Genomic DNA, 19,815 nt, shown 5'->3' on the forward strand with positions numbered 1-19,815 from the left:
CCTGAGTTTCTAGCCAACTGGGTGTCACTGTCCTCTGGCACCTAATGTCCCCTTGGCCCTCCTTCCACCATTGCCCTCACCCGGCTGCAGAAGCTACTCTCCCCATCAGGGTCACAATTCCTTCCAGTGCCCGGCAAGTGTGGACTTCCCACCTCACCTCTCCGTAGAGCATCCAAATATTATGTCTGGCTCTGCTCCTTACTTCTTCTCTCCGGGAACTTGGGACACTTAGCTCCGGACTTGAAGTCATACCCCTTGTGGATAAGTGAAGAGTAACCTCCTTGCCCACAGGCCCATAGGGACTCAAGGCACTCCCTCAAGGCCAAGGCGAGCCCTTTGTTCTGGGCCCTGGGAGCTGGCTCTCAGACTAACTCTCAAGGGTCAGTAGCTGCCTGCTGCAGGTGGCCACATCTGGATGAGCTTGCCCCACCCGGCTCAGACCTCCCGGACCCAGGAGCCCAGCTTCTGCTTCTGTGGGCTGGAGAAATGGTGGCCAGGCTTACAAATGCTCAGGAGTGATGCCGATCCCAAACATGAAACCTGCTGAGCCAGATGCAGCCCTAGTGTCCCTAAAGGGGACAGGAAGGGCACCAGGGACATCACTGTGAGTTCAGGTTTGCTAGCGATGGGAGAAAGGAGGAGTCGTAACGGGAGAGGCTCTCTCTGCTCTGAAGGGAGGCAGCTGACAAAGATGGGGTTTTGAAAAGAGCCGGGGAGGGCTACCCCACTGCCTGCAGCAGGGCAGAGTGAAGGGATGATGGTGGAGCCCGAGGGCTCCCACGCTTCCTCCTGGGCTCCTCTCCTTTCCCTTCCAGAGGAACAGTGAGAGTGAGGCGGGAGCGAGCCCCTGGGAGCCAGCTGGATTTTGCACCACCACCTCCCAATGGTGTGACCCTTGCCAAGTGACGTGTCTGCTTCCTCAGCTATAAAAAAGAGGATGCTTCCATGCAGTGGTTAGTATAGAGATTAAGCAGATGGAGTTAGTGAAGACCCTTGACTGAGCAGGTGGCTAAAAAGTGTGCACACCTGCATGTGTGTGCGTGTGCTGAGCGAGGTGATTCTTCAGTAGAACAGTGGCCTTCATTCTGGTCCTCCAACACCTGATTAACCTCACGTGGGGTGCTATTTAAAGAATCCCGATTTCCAGGATCCCACCGCAGATTCTGATTCAGGAGGTCCGGGCTAGTGCCAGGGAATCATATCCGGATGATCCTCATGTGCCCTGGAGTTTGGAAACCACAGCCAGAGCCCTTAGGTGCTGGAAAACGGGTGTCCTGGCTCAGAAGCTGACCCCGAGGGTGTAGAAAACACTTGAACACATGTCACAGATTTGAACAGGCAGCAAGGGTGACCGAACATCAGACCAGAAAGCCAGATGCCCAGGAGAGCTCTCACTTCCCAGAAGAAAATCCCCAGTCTTGAAGGCTCTGTGGAGGGAGAATCTTCCAGCCGGAGGATCCGTGCCTGAGCAGCTCTGTCCTCTGCAGCCTTCAGGGGCCCTGATGCTCCACACGCTCCAGAAAGCTGCTCTTCCTCAGCAGGCCACCCCCAGATGGGTGCTCCCAAGCCACCAAGACAGGCTGGAGGTTCTGACAAGGTGGCTTAGTGAATTCTAAAGGAGAACTGAAAGGGAATCGAGAGCGAACGAGAGTTATAAACATAAGACAACCCACGGAGTATATTGGCCTTTTAGGTGGCAGCCGATGCCACCCCTGGTGGGTGCCTAGGGGCTGGATCCAGGCTCGCTTCCATTGGTGGGGCCCACAGTTCTTATCACCTTGATGCCAAGACCACCTCCTCAACCCCTTGACCCTCCCTTGACCCTCCCTTGACCCTCCCTGGGTTCAGACCCAACAGGCTGGAAACCGTCCTTGCTGCTGTTAACCCCTTTTCAGTTTTGCTATCCTTGGGGAGACTTCCCAGCAAGGACCTCACCATTCAGGTGCAACACACTCTGCCTCTTGTCCATACACTGCTAGCTGTGGCCTCCATGCACCTAGGACCGCTCACGTACAGTGGCAGGGGCGTTGTCCCGCACACATCCCTAGTGGCCTGCATTTCTCATTTCTCCTCTCTTCAGTCTGAAGCCCTGCTCCCATCAAGTCACCCTGCTCTCAGCAGCCTGCCATAGCTCCCCCACAGCCCGCAGAAGGCAGCTCAGGTTCCTCCACCATCAGCCTCAACTCAGCTTTGGAATCACCCCCAAACCTTCCATGACAGTTTCCCGGGGTTGAGACAACAGGATCGGGTGGTATGTTAGTCTGTTTTCTGTTACTAAAATGAAAAAAGGCATATTTAGCTCACAATTCTGGAGGCTCAAGGGTGTGACACTGATATCAGCTTGGTCTGGTGAGAACCTTGTGTCATCCCAATGGTAGGAGTATATGCAAGGTGGAAAAATCGCACTGCAAGACAGGAAGCCAGAGCATATTGGAGTTCCACAGTCACATTGTCCCTTCCAAAGCTAGGGCCATCAGTGACCTAATGTCCTTCCACTGGGCCCTGGCCTCTCAAAGATTCCACTACCTCTGAAGACCAAGCTCCCAAAACATGAAACCTTGGGGGACATACTTACACCTTATCCAAACCATAGCACTTGGTGAAGCCATTACTTTATCTGGAAATATGGCCACCAGCTTCTGATCAGTCCCATCGGACCCTGGCCTGGAGGCCAGGAGACTCTGTGTGCCATGGTTTGAGTGTGCTACCCCAAGTTCATGTATTGGAAACCTAACACCCACTGCAGCAAGGTTGGGAGGTGAGGATTAGTAAGGGGTTATTAACTTACGAGGGCCCAGTCCTCAAGGATGGATGGTGTCATCACTGCGGGGGGGTGGGGGGGTTGGTCATCACAAGAGTGAACTTGGTGTAAAGTGAGTTCAGTCTCCTCCTGCCCACTTGCTCTCATGCTCACATGCCTTTCCACTTTCTGCCATGGAACGACTCAACTCAAAGGCCCCTACTCCCAATGCTGATGCTGTGCTGTTGGGCTTCCCAGGATCCTGAGCCAAATAAACTTACCTTGTCTATAAATTACGCACTCTTTGATATCCTGTTTATAGCAATGAAAATGGACTAAGGCAATGTCCCCTTCTGGTGTGTGCAGTCTTAAAGCCTCGGTTTCCTGTTGAATGAGCCCAGGAATGGGGCCCTCCCATAGCTCCCAGTGCAGCCTAATGCCACAGTGGTCTTTGTGACTCAGGGAAGCTGTGAAAGACTTCGTTTTGTTTCTCAGAGAAGGGCTGACGTGATGTGGGACCCTTGCTCATGCTGACATCAGGAGTGAGCCTAGGGCCTTTCTCTAGGCTAACTCTTCTCATGAAGGAGAAATCGGTTAAGTCTGATCAATAACTCTAATCAATAAACACACAATCAGTGCTTGCCAAAGGGCTAGGCACTGAAGGTCCAACACTGAGACACAGTCCCTGTCCAAGAAGAACTCAGGGACTCCTGGGAAATATGACATAAACACATGCAAGTGTCAGGCTGTGGGTGAGTGCTCCAGAGGGGGAGGATAGTATTAGGGTCCTACTGAGAGTGGTTGGTTGGGAAAAGCCTCACTAAGCACAGGCCTTGAGCTGCATTGGCAGGACAAATCTGATTTGGCTTCATGAACTCAGAGGAATGGGGAGCCATTGAGAAAAAAAAAGTTTATTTATGAATATTTATTTTGAAGGGGTGGGGGAGAGAAAGACATCTCAAGACAGAGAGACCATCTATCCACTGGGTCACTCCTCAAATGGCTGCAAGAGCCAGAGCCATGAATCAGGAATTCCAACCAGTTCTCCCCATGGGTGACTCAAGTGCTTGCACCATCATCTTCTGCTTCCAAGATGCGTTAGCAGAGGGCTGGGTTACAAGCACAAAAGCTAGAACTTAAACCACCACTCTGATCTGGGATATGGGCAGCCCAAGCAGCAGCTTAACCAATTGCTCCTGAAAGCTTTTGAGCAGAGGAGTGACGCAATCAGATTTGACTTTTGGAAAGATGAGTGTGGCCACTGTGTGGGGGATGAAGGGACATAGATGGGACTGCAAATGGGAAGACCTGAAGGGAGGCTACAGCAGTGGTCCGTGCATCACATGCAGACCAGGAGTGGACCTGAACTGGGGGACACAACAGGTACACAGCCTTGTAGAATATGGGCATCACCAGAAATAATTCCACAGTAACGTTTGCTCTGTAGGCTCATGGGCATGTGGCATGATATTTCATCTCTTGGAACATCCCTGTCTTTTCCATTCTCCCCAACTGAAGTATCTTCTCACCTTACCCACCCCTCTCTCTAAGCACTGTGCACCCTCTCAGCTCTATGTCCAACTTAATGAGACTCATAAACAAAGCCAAGAAAATGTCCAACTCAGTATCTCTGAGGGAGGTGCTTTGGGGACATGGCTAGGGCAATGCTTTTGTTGTGAGACTGTCCATACATTGTTGAACCCTTGTCCTGGTTTCTGGGAGCTGAATGGCTGTACCATCTTCTCATCCTTATGGCAACCAAACACTATCTCCTCTCTGAGGATGCCAAACTCCCCTTGCAGGAGTCAATACCTCCTTGGTTGTTGCTCACACCTCCATACCTGGGTCTCATCCCCCAAGAAGTGGCTGTGAGCAGGTGTTTCCCTTGTGGGTCAGCTCCCACTGACACATCCTCTAGCATCCCACCTTCTATGGTTTGGATGTGGTTTCTCTGTCAAAAATTCATGTGTGAGGCTAGGCCTTGTGGCTCAGTGGATTAAGCTGCCACTTGGGTCACCCTCATTCCATATTGGAGCTCTGGTTTGAGTCCTGGTTATACTGCTTCTGATCCAACTCCCTGTTAGTGCCCCTGGGAGGCAGCAGAAGACGCTCCGAGTACTTGGGTTCCTGCCACCCACATGGAAAACCTGGTTGGAATTCCAGACTCCTGGTCTCAGGCATGGCTGTTGCAGCCATTTGGGGAGTGAATCGTGAGACAGAATCTTTCTCTGCCTTTAATATAAATAGATAAAATAAATCTTTAAACAACAACAAAAGTGCAAGGTTCACGTCCCAGAAGCTTGGTCCCAAGTGTTGTGATGTTGAGGTGGTAGAACGTTTGAGGGGTGGGGGCCTAGTGGAAGATAATTAGGTTATCAAAGTTTTGCAATTAAAACCTCTCTCTCCCTCTTATTTCTATCTCTTTATCTTCAATTTTCTGATTGACCTTCTGAACATACTTTCCAACTTTTAGGTGAATTTCTAAGTTGTGCTGTTAATGTTTTAACTTTCAGAAGGTCTTTTAAAAAACTCTGGGTGCTGGTGTTGTGGTATAGTGGGTAAAGCTGCTACCTGTGATGCCAGCATCCCATGTAGGCACCAATTCAAGGCCCAGTTGCTCCACTTCAGATCCAGCTCCCTGTGAATGTGCTTGGGAAAGCAAAGGAAGATGGCCCAAGTGCTTGGGCCTCTGCCACCCACGTGGGAGACTGAGAAGAAGCTCCTGGCTCCTGGCTTCAGACCAGTCCAGCCCTGGCCCTTGCAGCCATTTGGGGAGTGAACCGAATGGAAGATCTTTCTCTCCCTCTCTCTTTCTAACTCCACCTTTCAAATAAATGTATGAACCTTTAAAATGTGCTTAAAAAAAGATTCTGTTAATGCTTGAATAATTCAGGAGCTAGAAGTGCAGCTGAAAATCCATGTGGATATATTTTTTAACCTACCAGAACTGAGCTGTTAATAGTGTGCTGTTGACTGGAGGCTTTACCGATGGCCTAAAAGGCAATGAACACATATTTTGTATGCTATATGTATTACATACAGTGACAAAGACATGAGAAACATGAGATCACTTCTTTATAAAAGACTGATTATTTGAAAAGCAAAGTGGCACACACTCAGAGAAGAGAGAGAGAGAGAGAGAGAGAAACTCTTCCACTGATTCACTCCCCAAATAGCTGCAATAACCAGAGCTGGGCCAGTCCAAATCAAGAGTCTGAAAGTCTACCGAGGTCTCCCACATGGGCGGCAGGGCCCCAAGTACTTGGGCCATCATCCATTGCCTTTCCAGGTGCACTAGCAGGAAGCTGGCTTGGAAGCAGAACAGCTGGAAGTTGAACTAACACTCTGATATGGGAGGCTGATTTTTCAAGCAGCAAGCTTAACCCACTGTGCCACATTGCCAGCCCCACGAGAGCACTTACTGCTGTGATAGGCAATTTACTGGAGAGGCTAAATTCAGATGGAGATGACTGGTATCTCATGGTGTTTTGCTTTTAAAAAAAATAAAATAAAAGTTGAGAGGAGGTGAGAGACAGTGTGAGAGTGAGAGAGAGAGAGAGTTCCCACCTGCTGGTTCACTCCCCAAATGCCTGCAATGGCTGACGGTGGGCCAGGTCTCCCCCATGAGGCAGGAACCTAACTATGTGAGCTGTCACTGGTGCCTTCTAGTGTTTGCATTGGTAGGAAAAGTGCAGTTAGATGCTACAGCCTAGAATCAAACCAGGCACTGCAGTGTGGTTCATGGGCCTCTTCACTGTTGAGCTAAACCCCTGCCCTCACATGGCATTTCCAGGGGATTCTGGTGATAATACTTGAGCTCAGGGCACTAGCAGCAGGAGGTGAGAGGGAGCTATAACTTCATTTCAGTAGCACACACAGTATGTATTTAGGCAGTTATGATTTAACACTCCATCTTTATGTTTGTCTACGTTTCTCTTAGCTGTGAATGGCACCAGTGTGTTCTGTAAATGTTTGCGTAACTTTTGATAAATTTTAACTTTTTATAGTAGATTTGTGTATATTATATTATAGTAAATGATAAACTAGACTATTAGCTACATACACTGTATGCATTCACAACCTGCCTTTTTCTTAATTTTTTTCAATATTTCTACTTATGTAGTTCTCTCTAAGAGGTTTTTTTTTAAGTGTTGCAAATCTAAAGAAGGCAAAATTCTCATAAAACTGGACCCGTGTGGTTTGGACATGTGTTGGTCAAAGGTCAACAGTTCTTTTCGTAGCTTCCAATTCCTGCTTCACAGATGCGGCATCTTCTGTCCCTGGAAGAATATTGTCCGGGAGTCTTGCTGGCACTGCTTATGCTCCTTGTACTCTTTACTCCAAATGCCTTTTCTCTGCCCACGCATTTTGCCCTCCATGAATTTCACGCTGGAAGCTTTCTTCGGAAGGTAGGTGATCCTTAGCTGTTCATTTCACTGGGGTGAGTGAGTCCCTTAAGTTTGAATTAGCAACGCTAGTCCATGCACGCAGCTTCCTGGCAGTCTCCCAGCCATGTTTTCCAGGGAGACCCCCCGGTGTGGACATCTGCCGGGATTTTCTTTTTGTCTGGGCAGTTTTTCTGAGAAGAATCTTAGAGTCCACGCGTGTCTGTATACACGGGCCCAACTCACCACAAAGCGTGTGGACTTCCAGCGAATCTCACTTTCAGAAGAACAAGTCTCAACAGCCCCTTCCCCTGGCTATTGTCAGCACCCCAAACCCAGAGCCTGTGCAGTTTGTTTACTGCGGGGAGTAAACCTTCTGAGTGAGGTGGGAGCTGTAGCCAGATGGTGCAGGCCTGGGAGGTGACGAGGGGTCGCAGCTCTTTACAAAGATTTCTTCCAGGTCCTCTGCTCTTCCTGCACTCCTGCTCTGACTTTAAAGGCATCTGGCGCTGCAAGACTCTGCAGCCTCTCTGAGGCTCTGACGCTCACCCCTGCCTGCTTCTCACCCATTTCTCTCCTCCTGGCTTTGACTCCGCTGGTTCCTACTCACCTAACCACTGCTCGGCCTCTGGAAGTGTGTGGCTTGCGCACACAGCAGCCATCTCTTCTTCTGCTCTCATTGTAGTCAGGGGTGTTTGCTTTTCTATTGTTTTCTGTCCGTTTTGTTTTGTTGGGATTAAGGTGAAGGCAGTATTTAGCCTTTTCAGATTGGTTTCTGCCACCTCCACCTCACAATGTGCATTTAAGTTTCCTCCTCATCTTTTCATGATTTGATGACTCATCTCGTTTTAGTGCTGAGTAGTAGTCTGGACGTATCATTCACCCATCGAAGAAAATCTTGGTTGTTTCCACATCTTGACGATTATGAATCAAGCTTCTATCAACATCTATGTGCCGGTTTTTGTGTGGAATCAGCCTTCAACACATTTGGGTAAATACAAGGGACTGGGATGGCTGGGTCATATGGAAAGAGTATGCACAGTTTGGGAAGAAACTGCCTAACCATCTTCCAATGTGGCTGTCAGAGAATGAGCCCTCCTCTTGCTCCAGGCCCTCACCAGCATCCCAGCATTCTGTGCTGTCAGTGTCTTGCGTTTTAGCCTCTCTACAGGTTCAATAACAGTTTTGATGTCCTTGTCTACCAATGCTGTCAGCTCTAGCAGTCTGGGGTGTGTTCCAGTTCATCAATTTCTCTCCTCCTTGTGAGTTGTGTCTTCCTGCCTTTTTACTTGCTTGACCATTTTTTATGGATTGCAGATATTGTGAATTTCATGTTGGGTGCTAGGTATTTTTGTATTTCTAAAACTATTCTTGTGCTTTGTTTCGGACATAGTTACTTGGGAACAATTTTTTCCTCTGGGCATTTTAAGTCTGTTGGATGGAACTGGAGCAGTGCTTCTTCTGGGCTGATGTCCCTTCCCGCACAACCCTTCTGGGTCCTCTGAGGCTCCCAGGAATTCTAAGGCTGGTGGGAAGAGGAGCAGTTCCTGGGTCCATGGAGCCCTGGAGATTGTTCCCTCCAGTCCTCTAGGGCTGTTGTATGTGGATCAGTGCTCAGCTGAAGGTCCAGGCAGAGCCTCTGCAGGTCTCTGGAGCACCTCTGTGTGCCGCACACTCCTCTCGGGTGCTGCAGCCCACACTTTCCCAGCGCCATCTTTGGCACGGTGCCTCTCTTGATCTCCTGTCCCCTGAATGAGGAGCCAGGAAACTCTGCAGCCAGTGGGCTGAGGCCTTCCAAGAGCGCACCTCCTGCCGTGTCTCCTTTCGTTGTCTGATGTCTGGTGTCTTTCTGTATTTTGTCTGCTTTTTAGTTTTTTCAGGCAAGAGGATAAAAATAGTCCCTTTATGTCATCCTGGCTGGAGGTGCAAGTCTAAAATCATTTTTTTTTTTTATAAACCAGTTCATTAATAAAAACAACTCTCTATTCCTGCAGTTTTCAGAACAGGCCGATTCCTCAGCAGCTGCTGTGGGGGTGGAGATAAAACCTAGCAAGCGTAACTCGTCAGTCTGTGGTCAGGGTCAGGTCTGAGGGCTCCCTCAGGAGGCCCCCGTGATCTCCCCAAACAGGACCTGCAGTGGCTCCACAGCGGGGGCTGGGTCTGATGTTCCAGGGAGCCGGGGTCCTCTGTGTTTGGAAAGTGGAGCAAGGGTTAGGGGGTGGTGTGGAATGAAACCACTGGGAAATCCCAATGCTAATTTTTACTAAAGAGTTTCATCTAATTGTTAGTTATGCAATCATTTTAAGACCTGGAAGGAGGCGTATTGTTAGTGAAGGGATCTATTCTGGCACTTTCGGGAAGATCAGCTCCCTGACGGCTCCCTGGTCCTTTGTCTCTTATCTCCCCTGGCCTTCTGGTGCTGCACCACTGGGTTCTGCTGCAAGTCAGGGAGTGGAGGGCACTGGACCAGCTTGTCTCACAGCCCAGAAGGCAGCCCTTTGAACACCAGCGCTTCAAACATCTTACCTTCACCATGAAATTATTTCTAAAATTCATTGCGTGTTTTTCTGCCTTAGTAAGAGTAGTAAAATGGCAGTACTGCTGACATGGGCTGGGCAGGCAGCTGGTAGTCTTTTTTTAAAGATTTGTATTTATTTATTAGAGAGGCAAAGATACAGACAGAGAGAGGGAGAGACAGAGAGAGGTCTTCCATCCACTGGTTCACTCCCCAGATGGCCACAATGGCTGGAACTGCACCAATTCAAAGCCAGGAACCAGGAGCTTCTTCCAGGTCTCCCACATGGGTGCAGGGCCCCAAGCACTTGGGCTATCTTCTACTGCTTTCTCAGGCCATAGCAGAGAGCTGGATTGGAAGTGGAGTGGCTGGGACTTGAACCAGTGCCCATATGGGATGCCGGCACTGCAGGAGGAGGCCTAGCCTACTACACCATAGCGCTGGACCCCCAGCTAGGTAGTCTTGTGAGCTGGAGGTACCAGCAAGCCACCCCTGCCTCCACCCCATGTGTCATTGTGTCCTCTTACTTTTCAATCAAAATGCCCCTTTTCCAGGTTGCATGTGCTTCATCCAGGACCTAACAAGGAGACACCATGAAAATATGAATATTGTGCTCTGCATGAAACTTATGGAGGTACCAGTAGTTCCCAGGTAGCTTGATGCCTGCAGAGGCAGCACCCCGAGCTCACAAGGAAACCAGTAACTGGGACAGCCCCCCACCCCCCATCACAGACCAAGGCTGGAGGGGAGCCTGGTGCTCTCTGCTTCCCCTCCCCTACCCCTTCTCCCATCAGGCAAATCTTCTGGCCCACTGCCTACTCATGATATGGATTTCTCTATGGTGCCATCCATACTCATGTGTGTATATGTGTGTTCGCTTTCTCAGCTTTTGAAAAAAATTTATCTTATACGTGTAAGCACTTCCAATCACGTCTTTGTGAATGACAGGAGCCTGGAGTAAAAAACTAAATACCACTCGCGGCCCCTCCTCCCACATCACGGCCACTAATGGTCACTGACACTCACTGCGTTTGGCACTGTTTTAAGGGGTTTACCTGTGTGAGTGAACTTCACTCTGACAACAACCCTGCAAGGCAGCTGCAAGCACCCTCGCCGTCGTGTAGGTGAGGACGCACGCTTGCCCAGGGCGTACAGATCGTACAGCGACCCTACTCCCGGCAGCCCTGTGGGGTCACTGGGACCCTCACCTACGGGCCACAACCAGGCCTGCAGCCCCGCACCCAGAGCTGAAGCCCCTGGAAGCAGGGTTCCTCGTGAGCGCCTGCGCTGGCCTCAACGAGCCCTGGAGGTGCTCCCAGGAAATGCAGGCCGGGAAGAGGGGTGAGGACGGCGGAGGGCGGAACTGGAGATGGTGGCTGTGGGGAGGGGCAGTGGGGTGACAGGGACTTGGGGTGTGCAGATGGCAGTCACGGGGCCTCTCCCTGACCACGGAGCAGTGTGGTTGCCATGGGTACTTCACTGATTGGGATGGGGCCATTCTGGCTTGAGCTCACCTGAACCCACTGGGGGAGCCTGGTGGTTTCTTAGTCCTGGGGTGAGTTAACTAACACACACATGGGTAAAGCTGGGAAAGCCGTACTTGAACTTGAGGTATGGTTGACTCAGGTATGTATATAAGATGCTCAGCAGAACGTCTAGAATGTGGCCTGAGCTCAGTAAACGGTCTTAGCTATTTCTAATAATGAAATTCTGGAGTGAGGCCGAGAGGACCGGTTGCCTTTGGTTACATAATCCAACCTGTCCTTGACTTTGAATTGAGTCTCAGAGCCACGGTAGGCATGTTTCCCTGGACAGAGTTTGTTCTCTGAGAAGGGGGCCTCTGGGCAGCCCTGCTGAGCACAGTCCCTGCTGGGCAATGGCTCGCTGGGCCTTGGCTTGCTGAGCTGGGCCCTGGGCCATCACGTGACCCATCCTCATCATACCCAGCTCTCAGCAGTGACTGGGTGGCCTGCTCAGCAGGGGACTCCTCTGTCAGCAGTTCTGGAAGCCAGCAGGCCCGCGGGGAGGCCAGAGTCTCAGCTGGAGACTCGCAGAGGCTCTGAGGCAGACTTGTCTAGGACAGGGGCCTGGGAGCTGGCAGTGCGTGGCGGGGCTCCATGGAATCCAGACTGTAGTGACTGCGCCTGAGCCACGAGGCCTTTCTCCTCTGGTCCTGCTGTGGACCCTGCCCCGTGCAGACAGGAGGACTCCAATCCCTAGAAGCCATGCCTCCCCTAAAGGAGACCCCTGGGTGAGCCTGGGTCCCTGGCGTGGACCCACAAGCTCTAAAGAAGCTGCCTCTTCCTGCCTACAGAAGTGGGGCGGGGGTACTGGGCAGGGCTGGGGGGAGGGGAGCAGAACTCAAGACCTCAGCACTCTGGATCCTGAGGAGTCTTGCACTGAGCTGTCTTAGGAATAGTCTGGATTGGAGATTTGGGTTTTTCTTTTTTTTTTTACAAAGAGAAGTCACTTTAGTATTTTCAGATACTGTTATCTATTACCTAAGGGAGGGTTGGAACCCCAGAGATTTTCTACATTTTTCTTCTAGCATCCAAACCTGTTTGTTCAATGAGATCTTTGTGGATGCGTGGTTGAGAAAGCAGGCAGAAGCAGAGCTGCTGTGCTGCAGCTGACGGGTTGGGGGGTGGGCCTGGAGTTGCTCCCAGCTGCTTGTCGCTCCCTCAAAAGCCCTGGACCCACCCCTACCGAAGCCTCAAAATAAAACTAAGGCAACCTAGCACAGCGCCCACAGAAGCAGCGCTCCTAATGGCCTCATCCCACGGTGCCTTGCGGGCAGAAGCCCCTCCCATCCGGCAATCCATGCTCTGAGTAACCAGTTTGGAATGGATGATGTGAGAAGATTTATGCTTTGTTTTTTCCTTATTTGTATAACTACCATCCAGTTTAACAAATAAAACACTGCTGGCGGGGTGTACTTTTTTGGGGGGGTGGGAGGGTATGAACCTTTGCTACCACTTGGGACACCTGCGTGCCATAGTGGAGTGCCTGGGTTGGTGTTCTGTGGCTCCACTCCTGAGTATAGCCTCCTGCTAAGGTACAGCTCAAGTACCTGGGTTGGTTCCTGCCACTCATGTGGGAGACCTGGGCTAAGTTCTCGACACCTGGCTTTGGCCTGGCCCAGCCCTGGCTGTTGTGGGCATCTGGGGAATGAATCAGAGGATGGAAGATCTCTGTCTATCTGTCTCTCTCTGTCCCTCTACCGTTCAAATAAATATTTTAAAAAAATGTAGGGGCCAGCATTTTGGCATAGAGGCTTAAGTCACAGCCTGTGATGTTGACATCCCAAATGGGCACTGGTTCAAGTCCTGGCTGCTCCATTTCTTCTTCTTCTTCTTCTTTTTTTTTTTTTTTTTTTTTTTGACAGGCAGAGTGGACAGTGAGAGAGAGAGACAGAGAGGAAGGTCTTCCTTTTTGCCGTTAGTTCACCCTCCAACGGCTGCTGCGGCCTGAAGCCAGGAGCCAGGTGCTTCTCCTGGTCTCCCATGCGGGTGCAGGGCCCAAGGACTTGGCCATCCTCCACTGCCCCCCCGGGCCATAGCAGAGAGCTGGCCTGGAAGAGGGGCAACCGGGATAGAATCCAGCACCCCAACCAGGACTAGAACCCGGTGTGCCGGCGCCGCAAGGCAGAGGATTAGCCTGTTAAGCTACGGCGCCGGCCTGCTCCATTTCTGATTTAGCTCTCTGCTGTCACCTGGAAAAGCAGCAGAAGATGGCCCAAGTGTTTGGCCCCTGCACCAGTGTGGGAGACCTGGAAGAAGCTCCTGGCTCCTGGCTCCTGGCTTCAGTCTGGCCCCAGCCCTGGCTGTTGTGGCCATCTTGGGGGTGAACCAGCAGATGGAGGATCTCTGTCTGTAACTCTGACTTTCAAATAAATAAATAAATCTTAAAAAAAAAAATTTGAACAGAACAAAGCATTCCCAGTGTTGTAGAACATAGAAATCCCCCAAGAGCCCCTGTGAGAGCCCCAAGAGGACCACTACCCTGACCTTTGTGGGGCTTTTTTGTTTTCTTAAAGTCTGATCTCCTGTGTCAGTATCTCTAAGCACTAAAGTTTGAGTTTTGCCTGTTTGTGAACTTTATCTAAATGAAATCATATTACATTCTTGTATAACTTGCTTCCGTCATTCAACAGGGTACGTATAAGATTCAACCATGAGATGAAATGAAATAATTCTATTTTGTGGTAGATTTTGAAAATATCATTTACCTGTTTTTGAGAAAAAAAAATTTTTTTTGAGCTTCAGTTGCCTCACGAGAACCTCGTTCAGAAATGGTTTTAGCATCAAATTCCTGCGTTGCTGGAATGGAGATAAGATAAATGTAACCAGGGATCACAGATCACTCACAGGGATGCAAGGAAAGACAAGCCAACAGTTTTCCATGAGGAACACATACAGTGGAACACATGTGTCTGTGGAGCAAAAGAAGGGAGGGCACCACACTATGCAGTTCTTCTGCGTTGGTTGATTAAATTAAGTAATTAGCTCGTAACTGGAGACGCTAGGCATTGGTGACATAAACATGGAGAAGACATAGTCCCTCAAGGAGCTCCAATTCCAATGAGAGAAAGAGAGAGGGGAGGGAGGAGGGGGAGGGGAGAAAGTGATATATCAAATCAGCACAGTAAGGACTGGAGCGGAGGCGTACACAAGCAGCCTCATTAGCCCAGTGGAAAAGCAGCTCACTGGGCGTGAGCGCGGCAGAAGCTGGTGCAGAGGAGTGGCATTTGTTCGGTATTTCCACAAATGCGTAGAAGTTCGCCAGGTGGAGAAGGGGAGCTATGTGAGTCCAGGAGAGGGCAGGTGTGCAGAGACCCTCCTCGGCTTATGATGGGGTTATCTCGCAATGAACCCATTGTAAGTGGGAAATATCCTAAGCTGAAAATGCATCACATATACTTGACTTGCTGAACTCCAGAGCTTGGGGACACACAGCACTGGGGAGTGCCACTTCCTTCCCAGGAACCTTACCTCTCTGGGGTTGCCTGGCATAGAGTATTTTAAGGCATGAAGCTAGTCCAGGAAAAGATAAAATGCAAGGTATGGTTTCCGCTCAGTTCAGATCCCTTTAGTACCATCATCAAGTCAAAAGTAAGTCAAACCCACCCGTCTTAAATTGAGACTGCCTGTATCAGTAATCTATTACTGTGTAGCAACTTACCCCTCCATTTAGCAGCTTAAACAACTAGTCTTTATTATCTCACACTTCTGTGGGTCAAGCATTCAAAAGCAGCTTAGCTGGTAGCGGTAGCCCAGGGTCTCCTGAGGTTGCTGTTGGGATGTTGTTCGGGTCCGCAGCCTGCAGAGGGCTTGGCTGAGGTTGGAGGATCCGCTCCCAAGCAGGCTCCCTGAGCACTCACAGAAGCCTTTGGTCCTGCCTGGCTGCTGGCTGGAGGCCTCAGCTCCTCACCACACAGGTCTCTGCAGAGGCTTCCTGATGTGTCGGCTGGCTTTCCACAGAATGGAGGCAGAGGAAGAGGGAGGAGAGGGAGAAGAGTGGGGAGCCAGAGAAGGGAAGAGGGGGAGGGGGAAGGGAAGAGAGAGGGAGAGGAGGAGAGAGAGTGTCCATCTGCTATTCCACTCCCCAGATGACCCTAACAGCTCTGATGGGGCCAGACTGAAGCTGGGAAGCAAGAATTGAATCCAGGTTTCCCACAGGAGTGGCAGGAGCTACCACCTGATGCCCCATGGGGCATGAGCATTAGCAAGAAGCTGGAGTCAGGAGCCAGAGCCAGGAATCAAATGCACAGCACACTGCTGTGAGATGCAGGCATTTGAACTGCAAGTTAAATACCCAGCCCTGCATTAATCTACTATGGAGAGGAGCCCTAAAGTTCAGCCTATACCCACATGGGGGGAAATCGGCTTTCCCCCATTGAAGGGAGAAGCGTTAAAGAATTTGTGGTCATGTCTTTCAACTTCACAGTGCATGCACAAAGACACGAGGTGTGGCTATTGCTGGATTGTGTGGAGATGCGTGAGGTGCCCACTGGGTAGAGTGGATGAGTGGGAGTAGGTGGAGATGAGGTTGAGCATGTTCACCCTCCGAGCAGGGCCTCACCTGGCGGGCAATAGTTTGGGCTGCAGCTTGTGTCAGTGGGTGCACCCAGCCTCGCAGGGCCCCAGGGCTCCCAGTGAGTGTGCCTGGGGACTCAGTGCCGTGACTGAGCACTCTACCTGCAGGCAGTGGAACAGTAATGGGGCCACACAGGCTGCTTCCCAAAGGAGATCAGCCCCAGAGCAGCTGCTGTGAGGTCTCAGAGCTGGTAGTGTCAGGGCACGGAGGGCACAGAGCGCGCAGAGGATACAGAGGGGGCTGCTCATGGGCCAACCGTCCCTGCACCAGTGGTGCCCCTGCTGGGGTGGCACGGCCAAAGCTGTCTTATGCAGGCCTCATCACACACACACAGGCATCACATCAGGAATTCTGATGAAGCTGATGGAAAACTCCACTCCTCCCTAAGAAGAGGCTCATGCATATGTATGCATGTGCATTTGGGAGCCAGTCTGGGGCCTCGTCACTCTTCTTGGGCTGTCCATGCACCTCTGCACCTCTCCCAGCCTCAGGGTGAGAGCTTTGCTGCTCTGTGTGGATCCTTCATCTGAAACTCTTGTTGGGATGGATGGGGGTAGGGAATAGTTCTTCTGAGTCTACACAGAGCTCACAGGTGTTCTAAATATAGCCCATGTGTCCCTGACCTCCCTCTCTCCTCTGCATTCTAGATAAGATTTCCTAGATAAGGTTGCTCTCAGCTCTCACTCTCTGCCTCCAGAAAGTTCCAAGCCCTTCCTAAGATGTCCCCATGGTGGTTCTATCCAGTGGTCACGCCTGGCTCTATACCCTGGATTGCACAGAATTAACTCAGTTTATGCATTCCCTGACTCCCATGCTGGTCCTGCTCTGTGCCTTCTGGTCCTGTTAGGTAGGAAGTTAGAAATTAGCCTGTGTGTGTAAGGGGGAGGGGAGCTAAGGAAAACGGGGCACCACAGAAGGGAATGGGGTGTAGCAGTGTGCAGCCCCAAAAACACATGGAGGAAGCTGCCCAGTATTTTATACTACAAAGTCCCGCTATCATTCGGATCTCGCTAAAAAGCCCATGAGAGTTTCCAGGCATGGAAAGCCAAGACACGGTGGCAAAAAATGACCTAAATGAAAGATCTCTGTGAGTGAGATCCTAGTGGAAAGAACGGGCCATCAAAGAAGGAGGTACCTTTCTCTGAAGGGAGGAGAGAACTTCCACTTTGATTATGGCCTTGTCTAAATAAGGTCGGAGTTTGTGAACTCAAGAGGCTTCCACAGCCTTGGCAGCTCATGACAAGAGCCTCAGGTGACTACTGACGTCATAAATAAGAGTGTCAAGTGTTAAATCAACAACAGGAGTCACTGTGCACTTACTCCCCATGTAGGATCTCTGCCCTTAATGTGTTGTACTATAAGAATTAATGGTAAAAATAGTCTTCAAACTATACTTTATACCTTGTGTGTCTGTTTGGGTGCAAACTGTTGAAATATTTACTTAGTATATACTAAGTTGATCTTCTGTATATAAAGATAATTCAAAATGAATCTTAATGAAGAATGGGATGGGAGAGGGAGTAGGAGATGGGATGGCTTGTGGATGGGAGGATGGTTATGGGGGGAAAACCGTTATAATCCAAAAGTTGTACTTATGAAATTTATATTTATTAAATATAAGTTTTCTAAAAAAAAAAAAAAACAAAGTCCTGCCCATGCCCAGATAACTTTACAGGTGGTCCCAGTCTTCCCTCAAAGAAGATTCCCTAAGGGAATCCTCCCTGGAGCCAAGTGGGCTATCCTGTCTGATAATGCTGGATAAAAACCATGGGAGGAATTTTCACTATTTCACTTGCAGCAAACCCTTTGTCCAGAGGAGAGAGAGTGGAGAGGAACTGGGTCCTGCTCCCTTATAAGCCCCAGGCTGAACACAGCCTGCACACTCAGCTCTCAGCTCTCTCCTGAGCCACCTGCCTGGCCCATCGGGTGTATTCTCTCCATTAAACTATGTAACCTTGCTTTCCCCGGTCTGAATGGCTGGACAGTGTCTCTCGGATCCTGTCTGGAGAGGTGTCCATCTGTTCTGATGGATGCCCTACCCCACTCAACCTTGCAGCCTTGCTGACCACTCCTCTCGGTCTCACATTTGAATTCTTGTTATGCAAAGACAAGAAATTATCGCACCCATCTCTGCTAACAGTGCCGGCGCCCTCGTTCAGCCTCTTCCATGATTCCACAGAACACCCGTTTGTACAAGGCAGAGGGTTTGTTATAGACTGGACTGAAAATTTATAGGAAGAGAGATTTATGCTGCAGAAGTTAGTTGTTACCAGATAACATCCAGGTTACCTGGCCAAGTGTGAATTTCAGACAGACAATGCCTACCTCTTGTCACGGCAGGTCTCCTTTTTCTTTAAAGCTGGCAATGTTAACAACTTCAAGTTGAACATTAGACACCTTTGTTCCTGGGTCTCCTCCCCACTGGGGATTTCTCATGGTCTCTGTCACCTCTGTGGTCCCCAGCCCTCACCATCTCCTGGACTCTCTGCTCTCTGTCTCCTGTTTCCCCTCCTCTGCTCTCCCTCCTTTGTCCTACTGCAGGTTACTGTGCATATCCAAAACCATCTTGGCTCTGAGCACAACAAAAGGGCCTTTCATTTCTGAGATCTGCTCTGCTTTCAAGGTAGACCTTCCCCTTACACGAGTCATATAATAATGCGCTCCTGGTGGCCCCCGTGGTGACAGCAAGACCTTGTCTTCTACTGAAAATGCCTGCGGAGCTCCATCGCTGGCTGTGGTCTCCCTGGTGGAGAAGGCCTGTTGGGCTGAACTATTCAGCAGGATTTATGGCATCCCTTTGACTTACTAGGCCCTGGGTGTAAAATGAATAAGATGAGGCGCGGGGTAAGTGAGACCTCAGAACAGGCAGCCACAGAACTCTGTTGTTGGTGCAGGGTGGAGGGAGCCATGGAATCCCAGAGGAAGCTCAAATCTCTGAAAGTTCCATGGAGGAAGTGCTGTTTCAGCTAGACTTCATGGGTCCATATAAAAGGGGACAGATATTCTGAGCAGAGAACACATAGGTATAGCAGCGAATGGTAAGAAAAGCAATGTGGGGGAAGATGTGCAGGGGAAGCCAGTGGGGCTGGCCCAGAGGGTTTGGGCTAAGTGTGGCGCACCTCTGTTTCCTGTACATGATGCTCATAGCAGAAGGATCTCACCTCTACTTGGTCAGATGGGGAGAAGTGACCATAAGCGTATTCATTTCTTATTGTCACAGAACAAGTTAGCACAAACAGTACATTCAGACAAAATGCATCCATCATCTCACAGATTACGAGAGTTGGCAATCATAGCATGGTTCAGCTAGGTCCTCTGCTTCAGTCTCTTATAGTGCTATCAGAGTCAAGGTGTTGGCCAGGGTTGGGGACTCCTCTGAGACTTGACTGTGTAAGAATCCACTTCCAAGCTGCTTCCATGGTTGCTGGTGGAATTCACCTCCCTGCAGGTTGTTGGGCTGAGGGCCAACACTGTCTGTCAACTGGAGACCACCTCTGGTTCCTTGCATACAGGACCCTCCAGCGTGGCACTTACTTCATCAAAGCATGCAAGCCAAGAAGGTAATAGAATATTCTAGCAAGGCTGAAGCTATACATTTATGTAATCTAGTTACAGGAATGGCATCCCATCATTTTTGCAGTGTTCTGGTGATTAAAAGCAATTTAGAGGCTTTGCCCACTCTCAAGAGAGGGCATTTCATTAAGCTGTAAATACCAGGCCAGGGCGGGGCACCACAGGGTGTGGTAGACTGTCCACCACACCAAGCAGTAGAGAGTTGTATATGTTTATGTGTGTGTGTGGGGGGGAGGTAGCAATGGGTCCCTTTAGAGAAGGAAGTAACATACTGGATAAGGGAGGGGGGGCATGGAGAGCCCCCTAGGACTGGCTTGCACATACCCACTGTTGTGCATGCAGGTGAGAGAGGCTGGCCTCCACTTTTCCACGCTTATACCAGGATGACATCTGTCTTTGGAAGGAGGCCCAGTGCCTCTGAGCTAGGCTGCCATCACAGTGCACCGTAACAAAGGGGCGCAGGTCCTTCCTTATTCCTGGGTATCCACACTCCTGCCGAGAAGGTA

Source organism: Lepus europaeus, chromosome 5 (genome assembly GCF_033115175.1).
Source record: "Lepus europaeus isolate LE1 chromosome 5, mLepTim1.pri, whole genome shotgun sequence".
Lineage (NCBI taxonomy): Eukaryota > Metazoa > Chordata > Mammalia > Lagomorpha > Leporidae > Lepus > Lepus europaeus.